This window comes from Malaya genurostris, chromosome 1 (genome assembly GCF_030247185.1).
Source record: "Malaya genurostris strain Urasoe2022 chromosome 1, Malgen_1.1, whole genome shotgun sequence".
Taxonomy (NCBI): domain Eukaryota; kingdom Metazoa; phylum Arthropoda; class Insecta; order Diptera; family Culicidae; genus Malaya; species Malaya genurostris.
The window spans coordinates 29,409,199-29,426,600 of NC_080570.1; positions in this window are offsets into that span (position 1 = coordinate 29,409,199).

Consider the following 17,402-nt stretch of genomic DNA (forward strand, 5'->3'; position numbering starts at 1 on the left):
ATACTTTGGCGAACCACCAGTGAATCGCTAGCCTGGGCGGTTTACCACTGTGTCGAGGAATATTATCTTCTGCTGTACCGATTATAATTTCTTCGAGCTCCTCTAGAGAGAGATCAGAATCTGGAAAAATCCGGTCCACGATAGAGGACCCATAGCCCTTTAATCGTACAGAAACTGCACGGATAACCCTTCGATCATAAAATTGCGATATCGCAGTTTTTGATTTTTGTGATAGTTGATTTAACTAATTTCTTTTTGATTCAACCAAAATGGTTTTTGATTTGCATATATTCAAGTAGTTGAAAAATATGTTGTTCTGAATGCTGTCAAATGCCGGAGACAGTTGAAAGCAAAACAATAATCGCAATGCGAAATAAACAACTTTTTTAGTTGAAATCAGTTCGCGTCGCTTCAAAATGTCAATGAAAACAACATCGATGGTTAAAGCGTTTGGTGAAATTGTGTTCATTTGATTTGAGAAATTTATGATTCCATAACAAGTGTTTATCTAACAGCGGTGTTGTGATAAAGTTAACCTTGTTTGAGATGAAAAAAAATTGGTGACAAATTAGAAAATGTTAATGAAGGTATGCGCAAAAATTTTATGCTTCAAACTCGATCATTGATTAACTTCCAGCTGACTGTTTTACTTCCAGATGTTTGATACCGATGATGATGTTCATGCATTAGCAATAAAACGTTTTTTGACATGAATTTAATTTATAAAAGTAACAGGAGCGAAGGGTTTTAAACATACAGAACGCGCTGCGATTGAATGGCGCGTTTGAATTGCCGTCGCAAAATTCCAATTCCCAGCGGTTGATGCACCCAAGCTCATATAAATTGACTAAAATTATCAGTGCATAACTTTAATTCAACCGTTTAAAGGCATCATTTTAGGTAAATTTAATAATTTTGCTAATTTACTCGCCCCTCCGGGCACTTTTGCTGATTAAAAACGTTTCTCTACATCAATCATTTCCGATCGAATCAGAACTATTTTTTAGAATTCAGATCTTTACTGATCTCGACTTGACATGGTCATGATCATTGTTCGAGTTCAATCAACTATTTGCAATGTCTAAAACAAATAAAACCGATTTATTTTTCAACTAACAGAATTTTGTTTCAATAACAACACCAGTTATTTCAACTAAAATATTTGTTGAAATTGAAAGGTATGTGTCCTCACTAATTGACAGCATTTTTTTTTTCAAACAGTTAAATTAGTTGTTTCAACCATCGTTTCTGCTAATCGAAAAACAAAAATGACAGTTTAGTTAAAACAACAATCGATTAGTTGTACCAAATTTTAACCAATCGAATTCAGAAAATCAACTAATATTCTGGTTGAAATGGGATCGCGGGTGGTTCCGTGTGCTTGTTGAGTCATTTCCAATGATTCTGCAAGCTTCTCTTGCGTTCTTCGCTCGGATCTTCATCGAGTAATTCCTCAAACTGTTTGTCTTCGATTTTTTTTGTTGTCCAGAGTGAGACTTGTCTTCAACGCTGAAATCACTGAAACATCCAAAAGCATTTGATGCACTTCAGCTGCACTAAAACAAACTTAAAAAACATTCCGCAAATGCTGCTTAGTTAACACAAAATTGCTCATAATTAACGTAGTGAAAAACAAGATTTATTTTTAAAGAAACTCGAAGCAATATAAATTGAATATGAATGGCAGTTGTCTTCACCGTTTATACTGTTCAATATTCATAACAACCAGAGCCATCTTTTGAAAACGGACCGAACTACTACTTTATAATCCCAAAACAAAAACAGTCAACAAGCTCGGACGCGATGAAAAGTACACACAAAACTGCTAAGCTAAAATGTTTTCACTGATTTTTTCTTTCGCTCCTTTTCTCGCACCGTCTTACGATGGCAGACACTTTAAAACAATTTCTCAGTGGCTTTAAGCTACTGGCTACTGCCCTCCACTTGACGGCTATCTTACGCGAGGGCAGATGATTGAAAGCGGGAATTATTGCAATGGAATGAAAGAGGAAGAAGAATAAGAAGAAGAAGAAGAAGAGCCTGCCTGGGTTTCGTGGATTGGCCGAAGAGCAGTCCTCACGGTTCGGAACCTCGACAGCCCTCCCCAAATGGAGCAGCTATACATACTAGTGCTAGATGGTTGGAAAGGGGGAGTTTAAGACTTTCAGCGGAAGCTTATGGAAGCAGGAAAAAACTTTTAATACCACGAACACATTGACAAAGGGTAGCTCTGGGAATTCATCAAAGACGGACTGTCGCGAGACGGTGGATCGGTGGAACGGAGACAGCCGGGGACGGGGGGTGGACAGTTGTTCGTTCGTGGTCCTGCAGCCAGCAGGATGTCACGGAAGTGGAACGAAGTGACAGCTGTTCGTGTTTTGGAGAAAAATGCACTGCCCGGATAGAAAGGAATACTGTGATCGTGGGACTCGAACGAAAAAGCACGGATCTTTGTTTGGTCTTTGATTCGTTTGAATGGAGAATGGAAGATGGGGAAAAAATCATTAAAAGTTTGATCCGTTTTGGTGCATTGGTTTGGTCGTTTAGACGATAATGGAGAGGAAGAGCCGTGCGCTGGAATATCCAGGGCAGTTATTTCTGGTCAGTACATTAAATGGTTCCCAAGATTCGCCTCGGTTTTGCTGTTTTAAATTAGGATTGTTATTTGCTTAACTTACTCTTTAAAGTGACTAACGCAATTATTTCAACACTCAAAGTTCTTCATCGAAAAAAAAATGAGCTGCTTACCATTAATCCGGAGGCCAGCAGCCCTGCCTCCCTTTTCAATATTTATCCGCCTTTTACGAAATTGAATTGTACGTGGCGAAAAAGGGAAAACTTTGTTATTTGTCGAAAAACACTTCCATATACAACCATCAGCACCGATGATGAGCTTTTATCGTAATCCGAATAAAGCCCTCAGCATCTTCAGACCCATTCTTTCGTTCGGTTCATTCCGAGAATGTTGAGTACGCACAAAAATTTGAATCTAAATTGTGCGAGTCTTTGTTCCGCGAAGTTGGCGGGAAAAACTTGGCTGACTCTCATGAATTAGAGATGATCTTACCGGGGTTTATGCTCTTATACACACACACACACACACACAAACAGGCTCATTCACGTGTTTACTCACTTCGCTGGATGCGTCATCAGTCCTTCAAGAAATATAGAAAAGGAATCCTAGCGACTGTCACCAGAAAGAACGTGTTTATTCATCTGTAATCAGAAGCAAAACGAAAACATCGCGAACGAGTCCTTAATCTTGCTTCGGAGGAGCAGCTCAAGGTTCTGATTACGAAGGGATGATTTTTTTTTACTTCGCACACTAGGTATTTGATATTCGGAACCGTAGCCGTGACAGTAAAGTTGGTTAGATTTTTTGTTCCCCAACTCGTTGACATGGTTGTTATACCGAACACACCGAGGCATGACGATTTATTCGTTGCCTTTGCGGAAACTATCCTTCCACGGTGGCAGCAATGTGGGGATTGATTTTTAGCAGCAGATAGAAAAAATCTCTGGAAAACGTGGCTTTCGGATGTGAACGATACACGAAACGACCGAAATTAGCTCGGCGCCGAATTCGTATTACAGTTTTTGAATTTGTTGATTTTAACAACAAAACTTCCAAAATAACTTTTTTCTTGTTTTTAAAGAATATGTTTAGTTTCAACACGAAATTCTCATTGACAACTAAATTTGTGATTAAAATCAGAAAATTTGACTCTATCTGTCACCATCATTGCTGAAAGACAGTACAAAGAAAACAAAAATGAATTTGGTTTTATTGACAAGTTTATTAGCCAAAAACTCATGATAAGTGTCAAAGCAAAACAATCCATTAGCTAAGATTGAAAGAATAGTCTTGTTGAAACTGCTTGCAAATTGTTTTTATGTTTTTGATGTGGAACACATCTTCATTTTCTATATAGGGGTGCCAATTAGAAACTCAAGGAAAAATACACGTAGAAATGTGGTCAGGTTTTAAACACTTACAGCTCAGTATATTTTGTATCAATTATAAATATTATTTCATTATTTGATTGGAAATATTTCAAAGATTCGATTTGAATATATCAAGCCACGTATTTTCAATTATAAATGATTGAGATTTTGATTAGTAGCGAGCAGTGTCCTATTTTGTCTGCTAAAAATCTCCGGCATATCGGATTTCCCTACCATAGACGACGATTTTGAAGGAGTAAGCGATATATCAAAGGGAAAGAATCGCTGTGATTGATCAATCGATGCAAAAGCGAAGCTGTTGGAAGCACGCGAACCTATAAATAGAAGCAAAATTGTAGCTAACGTTTCAGTTCTACGTGTAGCATGCTAGAGGTAGGTTGTTGCTAGACAGCACGACAAAAAGTGCGTTTGAAGCTTTAATTGGTATGCTCTGATCTTGTGTCATGCAAGCTCGGATGAATTTCCATGTTATGTCGGTTTCGCCTGAGAAATTGACAGCTACCCCAGGGTAAATTTAGAGTGCTTAAGATTAATTCCTAATTTATATACGATGAACTCGATTGTTAATAAGAAAAAGTTAATTGCTTCAACCGAAATCGCAGAATGGTAGAGAAACTTAATGCTATAAAAATTACTGCTTGCATACAAAACATGAACACAAGCTTGGCGAAGAGAAGCGTAAACATTTCAAAATCGTATCACAAGTATGTACAAAGATATAATTGCATATATTTGGGATATTGGTGTAATTTCGTTGGCAATAATACAAACAATGTTCGGTGTTGGTTCTTCCTAATTCCTTAGATTGTTCTTATCTAAGCAGACTCTCGTGCAATTGCGGATTACGTCGTTTTCTGTCATTGCAGTTGGATATTGACAAGAAGACAAGAATACAAGAAGACAAGAAGACAAGAAAACAAGAAGACAAGACAAGACAAGAAGACAAGAAGACAAGAAAAGACAAGAAGACAAGTCAAGACAAGAAAACAAGACATGACAAGAAGACAAGACAAGAAGACAAGAAGACAAGAAGACAAGAAGACAAGAAGACAAGAAGACAAGAAGACAAGAAGACAAGAAGACAAGAAGACAAGAAGACAAGAAGACAAGAAGACAAGAAGACAAGAAGACAAGAAGACAAGAAGACAAGAAGACAAGAAGACAAGAAGACAAGAAGACAAGAAGACAAGAAGACAAGAAGACAAGAAGACAAGAAGACAAGAAGACAAGAAGACAAGAAGACAAGAAGACAAGAAGACAAGAAGACAAGAAGACAAGAAGACAAGAAGACAAGAAGACAAGAAGACAAGAAGACAAGAAGACAAGAAGACAAGAAGACAAGAAGACAAGAAGACAAGAAGACAAGAAGACAAGAAGACAAGAAGACAAGAAGACAAGAAGACAAGAAGACAAGAAGACAAGAAGACAAGAAGACAAGAAGACAAGAAGACAAGAAGACAAGAAGACAAGAAGACAAGAAGACAAGAAGACAAGAAGACAAGAAGACAAGACAAGAAAACAAGACAAGACAAGACAAGACAAGACAAGACAAGTTTTCTTGTCTTGTCTTGTCTTCTTGTCTTCTTGTCTTCTTGTCTTCTTGTCTTCTTGTCTTCTTGTCTTCTTGTCTTCTTGTCTTCTTGTCTTCTTGTCTTCTTGTCTTCTTGTCTTCTTGTCTTCTTGTCTTCTTGTCTTCTTGTCTTCTTGTCTTCTTGTCTTCTTGTCTTCTTGTCTTCTTGTCTTCTTGTCTTCTTGTCTTCTTGTCTTCTTGTCTTCTTGTCTTCTTGTCTTCTTGTCTTCTTGTCTTCTTGTCTTCTTGTCTTCTTGTCTCTTCTTGTCTTCTGGTCTTCTTGTCTTCTTGTCTTCTTGTCTTCTTGTCTTCTTGTCTTCTTGTCTTCTTGTCTTCTTGTCTTCTTGTCTTCTTGTCTTCTTGTCTTCTTGTCTTCTTGTCTTCTTGTCTTCTTGTCTTCTTGTCTTCTTGTCTTCTTGTCTTCTTGTCTTCTTGTCTTCTTGTCTTCTTGTCTTCTTGTCTTCTTGTCTTCTTGTCTTCTTGTCTTCTTGTCTTCTTGTCTTCTTGTCTTCTTGTCTTCTTGTCTTCTTGTCTTCTTGTCTCTTCTTGTCTTCTGGTCTTCTTGTCTTCTTGTCTTCTTGTCTTCTTGTCTTCTTGTCTTCTTGTCTTCTTGTCTTCTTGTCTTCTTGTCTTCTTGTCTTCTTGTCTTCTTGTCTTCTTGTCTCTTCTTGTCTTCTTGTCTTCTTGTCTTCTTGTCTTCTTGTCTTCTTGTCTTCTTGTCTTCTTGTCTTCTTGTCTTCTTGTCTTCTTGTCTTCTTGTCTCTTCTTGTCTTCTGGTCTTCTTGTCTTCTTGTCTTCTTGTCTTCTGGTCTTCTTGTCTTCTTGTCTTCTTGTCTTCTTGTCTTCTTGTCTTCTTGTCTTCTTGTCTTCTTGTCTTCTTGTCTTCTTGTCTTCTTGTCTTCTTGTCTTCTTGTCTTCTTGTCTCTTCTTGTCTTCTGGTCTTCTTGTCTTCTTGTCTTCTTGTCTTCTTGTCTTCTTGTCTTCTTGTCTTCTTGTCTTCTTGTCTTCTTGTCTCTTCTTGTCTTCTTGTCTTCTTGTCTTCTTGTCTTCTTGTCTTCTTGTCTTCTTGTCTTCTTGTCTTCTTGTCTTCTTGTCTTCTTGTCTTCTTGTCTTCTTGTCTTCTTGTCTCTTCTTGTCTTCTGGTCTTCTTGTCTTCTTGTCTTCTTGTCTTCTTGTCTTCTTGTCTTCTTGTCTTCTTGTCTTCTTGTCTTCTTGTCTTCTTGTCTTCTTGTCTTCTTGTCTTCTTGTCTTCTTGTCTTCTTGTCTTCTTGTCTTCTTGTCTTCTTGTCTTCTTGTCTTCTTGTCTTCTTGTCTTCTTGTCTTCTTGTCTTCTTGTCTTCTTGTCTTCTTGTCTTCTTGTCTTCTTGTCTTCTTGTCTTCTTGTCTTCTTGTCTTCTTGTCTTCTTGTCTTCTTGTCTTCTTGTCTTCTTGTCTTCTTGTCTTCTTGTCTTCTTGTCTTCTTGTCTTCTTGTCTTCTTATCTTCTTGTCTTCTTGTCTTCTTGTCTTGTCTTGTTTTCTTGTCTTCTCATCTTCTTTTCTTGTCTTTTTGTCTTGTCTTGTTTTCTTGTCTTGTCTTGTCTTCTTGTCCTCTTGTCTTCTTGTCTTCTTGTCTTCTTGTCTTCTTGTCTTCTTGTCTTCTTGTCTTCTTTTCTTCTTGTCTTCTTGTCTTCTTGTCTTCTTGTCTTCTTGTCTTCTTGTCTTCTTGTCTCTTCTTGTCTTCTGGTCTTCTTGTCTTCTTGTCTTCTTGTCTTCTTGTCTTCTTGTCTTCTTGTCTTCTTGTCTTCTTGTCTTCTCGTCTTCTTGTCTTCTTGTCTTCTTGTCTTCTTGTCTCTTCTTGTCTTCTGGTCTTCTTGTCTTCTTGTCTTCTTGTCTTCTTGTCTTCTTGTCTTCTTGTCTTCTTGTCTTCTTGTCTTCTTGTCTTCTTGTCTTCTTGTCTTCTTGTCTTCTTGTCTTCTTGTCTTCTTGTCTTCTTGTCTTCTTGTCTCTTCTTGTCTTCTGGTCTTCTTGTCTTCTTGTCTTCTTGTCTTCTTGTCTTCTTGTCTTCTTGTCTTCTTGTCTTCTTGTCTTCTTGTCTTCTTGTCTTCTTGTCTTCTTGTCTTCTTGTCTTCTTGTCTTCTTGTCTTCTTGTCTTCTTGTCTTCTTGTCTTCTTGTCTTCTTGTCTTCTTGTCTTCTTGTCTTCTTGTCTTCTTGTCTTCTTGTCTTCTTGTCTTCTTGTCTTCTTGTCTTCTTGTCTTCTTGTCTTCTTGTCTTCTTGTCTTCTTGTCTTCTTGTCTTCTTGTCTTCTTGTCTTCTTGTCTTCTTGTCTTCTTGTCTTCTTGTCTTCTTGTCTTCTTGTCTTCTTGTCTTCTTGTCTTCTTGTCTTCTTGTCTTCTTGTCTTCTTGTCTTCTTGTCTTCTTGTCTTCTTGTCTTCTTGTCTTCTTGTCTTCTTGTCTTCTTGTCTTCTTGTCTTCTTGTCTTCTTGTCTTCTTGTCTTCTTGTCTTCTTGTCTTCTTGTCTTCTTGTCTTCTTGTCTTCTTGTCTTCTTGTCTTCTTGTCTTCTTGTCTTCTTGTCTTCTTGTCTTCTTGTCTTCTTGTCTTCTTGTCTTCTTGTCTTCTTGTCTTCTTGTCTTCTTGTCTTCTTGTCTTCTTGTCTTCTTGTCTTCTTGTCTTCTTGTCTTCTTGTCTTCTTGTCTTCTTGTCTTCTTGTCTTCTTGTCTTCTTGTCTTCTTGTCTTCTTGTCTTCTTGTCTTCTTGTCTTCTTGTCTTCTTGTCTTCTTGTCTTCTTGTCTTCTTGTCTTCTTGTCTTCTTGTCTTCTTGTCTTCTTGTCTTCTTGTCTTCTTGTCTTCTTGTCTTCTTGTCTTCTTGTCTTCTTGTCTTCTTGTCTTCTTGTCTTCTTGTCTTCTTGTCTTCTTGTCTTCTTGTCTTCTTGTCTTCTTGTCTTCTTGTCTTCTTGTCTTCTTGTCTTCTTGTCTTCTTGTCTTCTTGTCTTCTTGTCTTCTTGTCTTCTTGTCTTCTTGTCTTCTTGTCTTCTTGTCTTCTTGTCTTCTTGTCTTCTTGTCTTCTTGTCTTCTTGTCTTCTTGTCTTCTTGTCTTCTTGTCTTCTTGTCTTCTTGTCTTCTTGTCTTCTTGTCTTCTTGTCTTCTTGTCTTCTTGTCTTCTTGTCTTCTTGTCTTCTTGTCTTCTTGTCTTCTTGTCTTCTTGTCTTCTTGTCTTCTTGTCTTCTTGTCTTCTTGTCTTCTTGTCTTCTTGTCTTCTTGTCTTCTTGTCTTCTTGTCTTCTTGTCTTCTTATCTTCTTGTCTTCTTGTCTTCTTGTCTTCTTGTCTTCTTGTCCTCTTGTCTTCTTGTCTTCTTGTCTTCTTGTCTTCTTGTCTTCTTGTCTTCTTGTCTTCTTGTCTTCTTGTCTTCTTGTCTTCTTGTCTTCTTGTCTTCTTGTCTTCTTGTCTTTTATTCTATCATTATTAGGGGAATGAAATTGAACAAATCCAAATTAGCAAGATTTTCTAATTGTTTCAAAAAAATAACTAACTAACAAAAGAAAATCAACTAATTTGTTCGTTAAAGTGCTGATTTCCGTGTTTCCATGTTCGTATTAGAAGATGGTGTGAATTTTTTAACTTTTTGCCTTTATCATATACCATTCGACTCTGTTCGTCCAGATCACAAAACGTCTGTGTGTTTGCATGTGACGAATAATGTCACTCAATTTTCTCAGAGATGGCTGAACCGATTTTCACAATCATAGATTCAAATGAAAGTTCTTATGGTCTCATACAATCTCACTGAATTTCATTCGGATCCGACTTCCGGTTCCGGAATTACAAAGAAATATGTGCAAATTTATGGAAAACTACTATTTCTCAGAAATTACTTAACCGATTTTCGCAAACATGCAAATTAAAGGTCTTTAAATTCTTTAGAAAGTCCCCGAAATGTTGATCCAGATCCAACTTCTGGTTCCGGTATTAAAGTGCGATTAGTGAAAATCTATAAAGCTACTTTGGGACTACTATTCCCTGGTTTCCGCATCCGAAAGCACCGATAATAATGAAGAAAAGCTCCAGAAACGGAACTCACATCGATTTCTCAGCAAAAGTTAGGCCGATTTTCACGAATCATTATTCAAATTAATGCTCTCATTGTCTTTTAATATATTGGGCAATTTCATCCAGATCCGACTTCCGGTTTCGAAATTATAGGGCAATGAACGTCAAAGCATTCAAATTGTCATTCGAAATAACGATGCAAAACTGATACGCTATATCATTCGACACAGTTCATCGAGCCGAGCAATGTATCTGTCTGTGCGTGTATGTGTGTGAGTATGTGTCAAATAATGCCCCTCATAAAATAAAAAATCTCGTTGTCCCATAGATTGCCATTGAATTTCACACCGTCATTTAGAGCGACGAAGGGTAAAATTCTTCTAGATTTTACTTAAAACTGATTCAATTTGTAGGCTATATTAGTTACTTATTAAAAGAACCGACTTCGGCTATACTGGTTCCAAGTTCCGATTCCAGAAGTACCAAAAATAGTGGTCAAAAAGTTTGAAAAGAGACACTCAATTTCCTCAGAGATGATTTGATCGATTTCCACAAACAGGCTCAAATAAAAGTTCCTATAGTGTCACAGGTTGCTGTTTAATTTCATCCGGGTCCGATTTCCAGTTCCAGAACTATAGGGTAAAGTATATTAAATTATTTAGTGCGACGGTGCTAAATAGAAAAATTTAATTCAGTTGCAAAATTTAAATTCGGAAACCAGATCAAAAAATCGAGTCATAAATTTAGGTCTGGAATTGTGGAACAAAACTCATTTCAAGAATCCTGGTTCCAAATTCTGATCTTTAATTATTTCTGATACTAGTATTAATTGTATGCAGCCTTCAATGGTTGTCAAATTGAATGTTTACAGACTAATGTTTTGATTGGTTTATTGGTTGTACAAAGTCATAAAATTCACAGCATCCGCAATTTAATCCAATTTCTTATTCTGACGCGCCAACTATACCAAAAGTTAATTGATTGAAAAAGTATTTGAAATTAGAGAAAAATATTCTGCTCATCTACCTCGATGCGTGCCACTCAACATATTTCCGGCGGAAAAATATTCAAGCAAACCAACTTCGTCAATAGCTCACAGCACAACTTCATACAACATTAATTCTCCACTGGTAAAAGCAGAACCCACTTTCCGGGACTCACTTCTGCAACGGATCATTGTAAAATACCTGCACTTCAATCTCGTATCTGTTCCACTCTGTTAGCAACACTCTTCCTGGCTTCCTTCCACTTGCTGTCCAGCATCAGAGGAGTGTTGCTAAATAGTGAAAATTTCAATTAAATTGCATTATTTGTTTCCACTGTGTATTCCTCTCTCTCTCTCTCTCTCTCTCTCTCTCGTACAACCGGTCCGGTTTGCTTACGGTTTTTATCACAACTGTATCGGGCGAGATTGACTTTCAACTCGAATGACTTTCAGCAATTTCTTCCTCCCTTCGGCGGAGTTTCCGGTCGAGGCATGTCGGCGAGTCGCCCGGGTTCGTACCGGGATTGGAATGATGCGGGAACGAAACTGCAGCTTGCAAAGCCACCATCCAACAATGGCACCACTGCACTGGCTGGGAAGCGTCCGTTGGAATTGACTCCCATGCAACAACCCAGTGGCGAATATCTTCAACTGTTGTTAGGACCACCTACCCGGGACCGGCTCGGGTGACAGGAATAAATGGTTGCACTGGGAGATCCCGGAAAGATTCCACACCGTTTCACCTTGGATCGGAAAGACACCTACCAAGTATTTCTGGTATTACGTTTCATAGTTTGCTTGCTTGTTTGTTTGTTTGCTTGTAGATAGCTTTTCCAGTTAAATGGCCGGATTCCCCTGACTAATTCCACTTGTAGTCTATCGATTGATTGGAATCCAACCGTACCATTCCGACAGCTTTATTTCCGGCCAATAACTCATAGTCATAGTGGTCACCATTCATCGTTTGCCAGAGTGTTTAAATGAGATGATGATGATGGTTGCATGATTTTATTTGGTAACGGCACTCGACGAACAGACGATTGTAATTGATGACAACGCTTCCACAGGATTGATTTATTCAAACAACTGACCAATGCTAATGAATTGTGTATTTTGCTTGCTCTTGTTTGAAACTGTTCGATGGCTTCCGAGCGGAGCGAATTGCAGAACACACGATCTATCAGTGAAATTAGCATTGCCATTTTGTTGTTCCACTGGAAACTGGTCAGCGAATTATACTTAAATATACTCCACCTGAAAGTGCCTAATTAGATGATAGATTTAACGATTTCAATTGTTGCTCGAAGAGGAACCACGTCGGATGCAATGCTCGTCCGGCAAAAATTTAATTTTAACTTTTCGGCAAATAAAATCATTCCATCAATGTGATGTAATACTTGATACCGGAGACGTAGTAGAGTACTGAGTTTACCATATTTATAGCTTAACACGGATCTAATGACCAGAAACTTAACTATACGTAAGAAATGCGCTTTGTTTTGTCTGAGCAGGTGGGTTCTTTTCCTGACTACAATTTCTCAGTCGATGGGTAATTTGCCAAATAAGGAGTGTGTCGAAAATAAGCTATCCACATACATTTGTGTTGTACGCATGTATTTGTGATGGTTTTTTATAGTCAAATCACAGCATGCTGTGCGTTTGGCTGTCAGCTTTCGTTTGTTTACTTGTTTGTGCGGTTGAAATTCTGCGTTTGCGAAATGTCGCGTATTGAAAAGGAAGTGAAAATTAAGGCTCTGGACACATGACTCAGTGAGAAGGGTATTACTATGCGAAAATTGGCGAAGCGGTTTGGAACTCATGATGATGCCAGTGTCAAAATCATCATTAATAAGTTTGGGGAACACTATTCTTTGGATGAGCTACCAGAAAGAGGCAGAAAACCCGGTTCTTCCAACTCGAAACTGGACCAGAAAGTGGTATCTCTAATCATGAAGAGCAAATCAATGTCAATACGTGATTTGGCCAAATAATCAGGAACGACTGTCGGACTGTCGAAATCACCTGAAGACCTACAAGAAACAAAAAATCTCGAAACAAAGCGTAGAACAGAAGAAGCGAGCAGCAACAAGGGCCCGGAAATTGTATTCGCGTCTTTTGATGGCCGATAAGACTCATGTAAAGGAGGACAAAAAAAACACTTCCAGGTCCACAATACTTCACTGTCTTCATTGGGGAGGATGTGAGCGATGCGGACAGGTCGATTCAATTGGAGAAATTCGGTCGAAAGGTACTGGTATGGCAAGCAATATGTTCCTGTGGTTTGAAGTGAACCATTTTTTACACTACCGGAACTATAAACGCAGAAATCTATCGATCTGAATGTCTCCAGAAGAGATTTCCTGCCTTTATATAAGAAGCATAGTACACCTCCACTGTTTTGGCCGGATTTCGCGTCGGTTCACTATGCCAAAACCCCTCTTTCAATTGGCTTGCGGAAAAGGGTATAAATTTCAATCCACCAAATTGCTCTCTGCTTCGACTCATCGAATGTTACTGGGCAATCGTTAAGAGGGTCTTGAAGAAGACTGGTAAGGCAGCTGGGAACATGCAGGAGTTCAAAAAAACATTTGGGCTCAAGCGTTCAAAAAATGCAATGCAACACTTGTCCGGAGCTTGTTGAAGAGCGTTCGAAAATTCGGGAAGGAATAACTTAAATTTCATCCGGTTTTCATTATGCTCAAGTTTAACCTCGTTCAAATAACATAATTTGAAAGAAAAATTTGTGGATAGCTTTTTTTCAATACACTCCTCAGACAAGATTTGTGACTCTGGAATTTAGGGATCTGAAATTCCATTGAAACACTGACCAATTATACTGCGAATACTGAACACTAAATCTCACGTTCTCAAGCCTTTTTGCAAAGCGTTTCGAAGCATGTTTTAGTCGTTGTATGTCCCTCGGCGACGTTTCAATCTTCAGCTCTATCATCTTTGTATATGGTAAAATTCCTGCCACCAATATTCTTAAATTTTTCGTATTATGTTAATTTGTAAGTCCTGAAAAGAACCGTTCGAGGCTTCCGAAGGAACCATTTGTTATGTCAATGGCAATACCGTAATATTACCAGTATTATTCATTTATTTTTATTTATTCATCCGTCAAACGAATGTTGACTACAGACAAAAAAAGTTGCAATAGTTTCTTATCTGCTATACATTATTTCTACGATTTGGTTTCAAATTTTCTATTTTTGTCTTTCTCATATAGAAAGGTTATACAATCACTGTGAAAACCGACTTTTAAACCGAGGCCCGGAGGGCCGAGTTTCATATACCATTCGACTCAGTTCGTGGAGTACGCAAAATGTCTGTGTGTGTGTATATGTGTGTGTATGTAACGTTTTTCTGCACTAACTTTTCTCGGAGATGGGTGAACCGATTTTCACAAACTTAGATTCAAATTAAAGATCTTGTGTTCCCATACAAAATTCCTGAATATTATTTGGATCCGATTTTAGGTTGCGGTGTAAAATATAAAAAAAAATAAAAATAAGTGTTCTAACTTTTCTCATAGATGGCGCCACCGATTTTCACAAACTTAGGTTCAAATGAAAGGTCCTGTGGTCCCATACGTAATTCCTGAACTTCATCCGGATCCGGAAATATAGGGTAAAGTGTGTAAAAAGTTTTTTACCATCAAATCGACCTCAAATCTACTCCAATTGATAGTTTTTATCAGTAGACGGCCAAACAAACCGATATTCTTTCAAGAATCGAAGAAAATTATTTTGAAGAATGCCAGATATGAGAAAGGCATCATTACACCACTAGGTGGATTAAAACAGGCTTTTTTCATTTGTTTCCTGGAAATCGATTGGTTGGCAGTTTTCCAGATAAAAACGCATCATTAGATTAACAGGATTATTTTTGGCATATATTGTTTTATATTTTTTCGGAGAATATTTGCAGACTTCTAGGATGGCGGCTAGCGCCATACAATTTTAGTTGTGAAAGCAATGATTCAATGATCAAAAAAGAACCGGAATTTTCATTTTAAAATTCTTGCGCTTGTCCAATCGGTAAACTTTTATTCTCTCAACGTTGGCAACACTTTTATACACATTCTGTCAAATTTTGACGCATATCGTACGGCTAGTTTTTGTTTGGCGTCTATACAAAGAAGTTGAAAAATTTTCGCGTGGCGAATTTTATAATGGATGGTATCGGCTCGCCTTCGAAGCGCCATTCAACACGACGCTGTTTTTGAATGAAATTCAGCTTTTTTGGCACCAGCCGAGAAGCGACGCGTTTCAAACCCAAAACATCAGTTAAAATGTGTTCGGCTGATCCATAAGAGATGCCCAACAACACAACAATCTCTCTAATCGGTACAGAACGATTTTGCAACACGATCTACTTCGCCGATTCAATGTTTTCTTCAGTAACAGATGTTGTTGGGCGGCCAGGGATCTCTTAATGATCCAAGCTTGTACGACCACCTTTGAAGCGTTTATACCACTCGTATGCCTGTGTTTTTCCTAGACACGATTCACCAAAGGCCTTTTCTAACATTTTCAACGTTTCGGAACACTTAAATCCATTTGCAACACAAAATTTGATGCACGCACGTTGTTCTAAATTTTCATCCATTATAAAAATCGCCACACGAAAATTTTTCAACTTCTTTGTATAGACGCCAAACAAAAACTACGATATGCGTCAAAATTTGAAAAGTGTTGCCAACGTTGAGAGAGTAAAAGTTTACCGATTGGACAAGCGCGGGAATTTTAAAATGAAAATTCCGGTTCTTTTTTTATCATAAGGTATGTGTTTTGATAGCGTACAATTTGTATTCGTTTTGGAGGATATGAAAGTTTTTGTTCAATGCCAATTTTTTTTAATTTTGAATAGTAATAATGATATGTCAATTCTGTCGAAAGCTTTGCTGAAGTCAGTGTAAAGAGTTGCTACTTAGCTTCCAAAGTGAATGTAATGAATTCCAAGAGATTGGTTGAAGTAGAACGACCTTTGAAAAAGCAATGTTGTTTTGGGGTTATGTAATTTTTTACTTGTTGAAATATTTTTTCCATTGATCATTTTTTCGAACAAGTCTTATTTAAAAACCGATACTAAGAAGGAGGATTTCCATGTTTCTGGAAATATTCCATTTCTTAGAGATATGCTGAAGGGATGGTGTTTGATAATTGATTGACACTGATGTCATTAGACAGCTCCGGTAGGAAAGAAAAGTAGTCACGTTCACGATCTGTCTCAGTATATGATGTATATGGGGCATTCCACTCAAAATCAGCCTCTCAAATTTTTTTTTCATCGGACTGTTTTTTTCGGTAAAGGACCTCGAAAATAATGGGCACGTTTTTTTTTATTTCGATATGGTACTTGGAATTTTCGAGATATGATTTTTTAAAGTTTCCCGTTTAGCGGACAGAAAAGAGCCTTTTTCAACAGTCTATACTGTAAAATCTAATAAAGATACAAAAATTCGTCCAAGACGTGAAATGTGCGTCTTTTCCTTAGTTTTCAAATAAGCGATTTCATGAAACAACCTTTAAAGTTAATTTCACGAAAAAAGTTAAAAATTAATAAATAAATAACAAAATTTCAAACTTTGGCGTAATTTTTTTCTTATTTTAGTTGAAAAAGGCGGGTAATGTCAGAGACATAACTGGATGTCGTGAATACGAAAACAACTGACATGTTCCTTAACACTTCCTAATATCAATAAGTTGATCAATTGTATGAATTATGCAAGCATTCTCCTAAATTATCACACAGCGAAAAGTGCACAAATCTAACCAAAATGTAGATTTGCACTGAACTGAGGATATTTCCTTTCGATTTGCGAACAACAAATCCTAATAGTTCTTTAGAAAACTGTTAGAGCCATTAGAACGGCTGATTTTGTGTAATGCTCTCCACCGTTGCTTTTTCACCAATGCAAATGACGCAGCTGTGACGTAATCGTGCTTGTCGGAAGGGAAACTAGCTTTGCAAACAACACAAAATACATTTGCTCGCAGTGGTGATAGAATCCAAACAGATATAATTTTTGCTGAGAGACTTGTTTTTACCTGATTTCGTTTGTAGCTTTTTCACTAATGGGCGGTCCTAACGGCTATAAAAATAGCCGCATACAGAATTTTAATGTCGATTATTTCATTTCGGATTTGCATAATTTATTGAAAGAAACTATTAATATGCTGTAGGGATTCGTTTCTAGCATTCAGAAGGACCAAATTGAGGAACTCACTACGATATTAAACTTAGGGGTTCAACTCAATGTTGGCATAGTTTCAGAGTGGAAAGATTGATACTTTCGGCGCAGTGAATTTTTCAATCACGACCCGCACGCGCAGAGCGTCCCGCAGCGCAACTCGCTCGAATACGGGCTTATCTTGTCGACACATGTCGCGCCACTGATCGAATCCTAGCTTTGACAGTTTATTGTTAGCAATGTTACAGTTAAGATTGCGGTGTGAAAATGAATTCAAAAATCAAAAATCGTTGCTGCAATCCATTTAACTTTAAGACTCATGTTAGCAAAAATCAAATAACATTGGTTGCGTATGGTTTCTTCTTCCCTTCTTGAGAAAGTCAATATTTTGCAAGCAAATGATGTTTTGTGTGCACCGTGTAGGCAAAAAACGAAATGATGCAATTTTCACTATTCAATTGTGTGGAAAAATTCTGCTGATGCAATAGTGAACACAGATTCTGAATGCCCGGAGACTGATGACAATGTGTCCATATTCCGCAACTATACACAAGTAATTCTTACATTTACTTGTATTGTAACATAGCATTTCTCAAATTTTAAAATATCGATTGCCGTTTTAGAATGAACCATATTTGCCATTCGGTTATCTTACCGA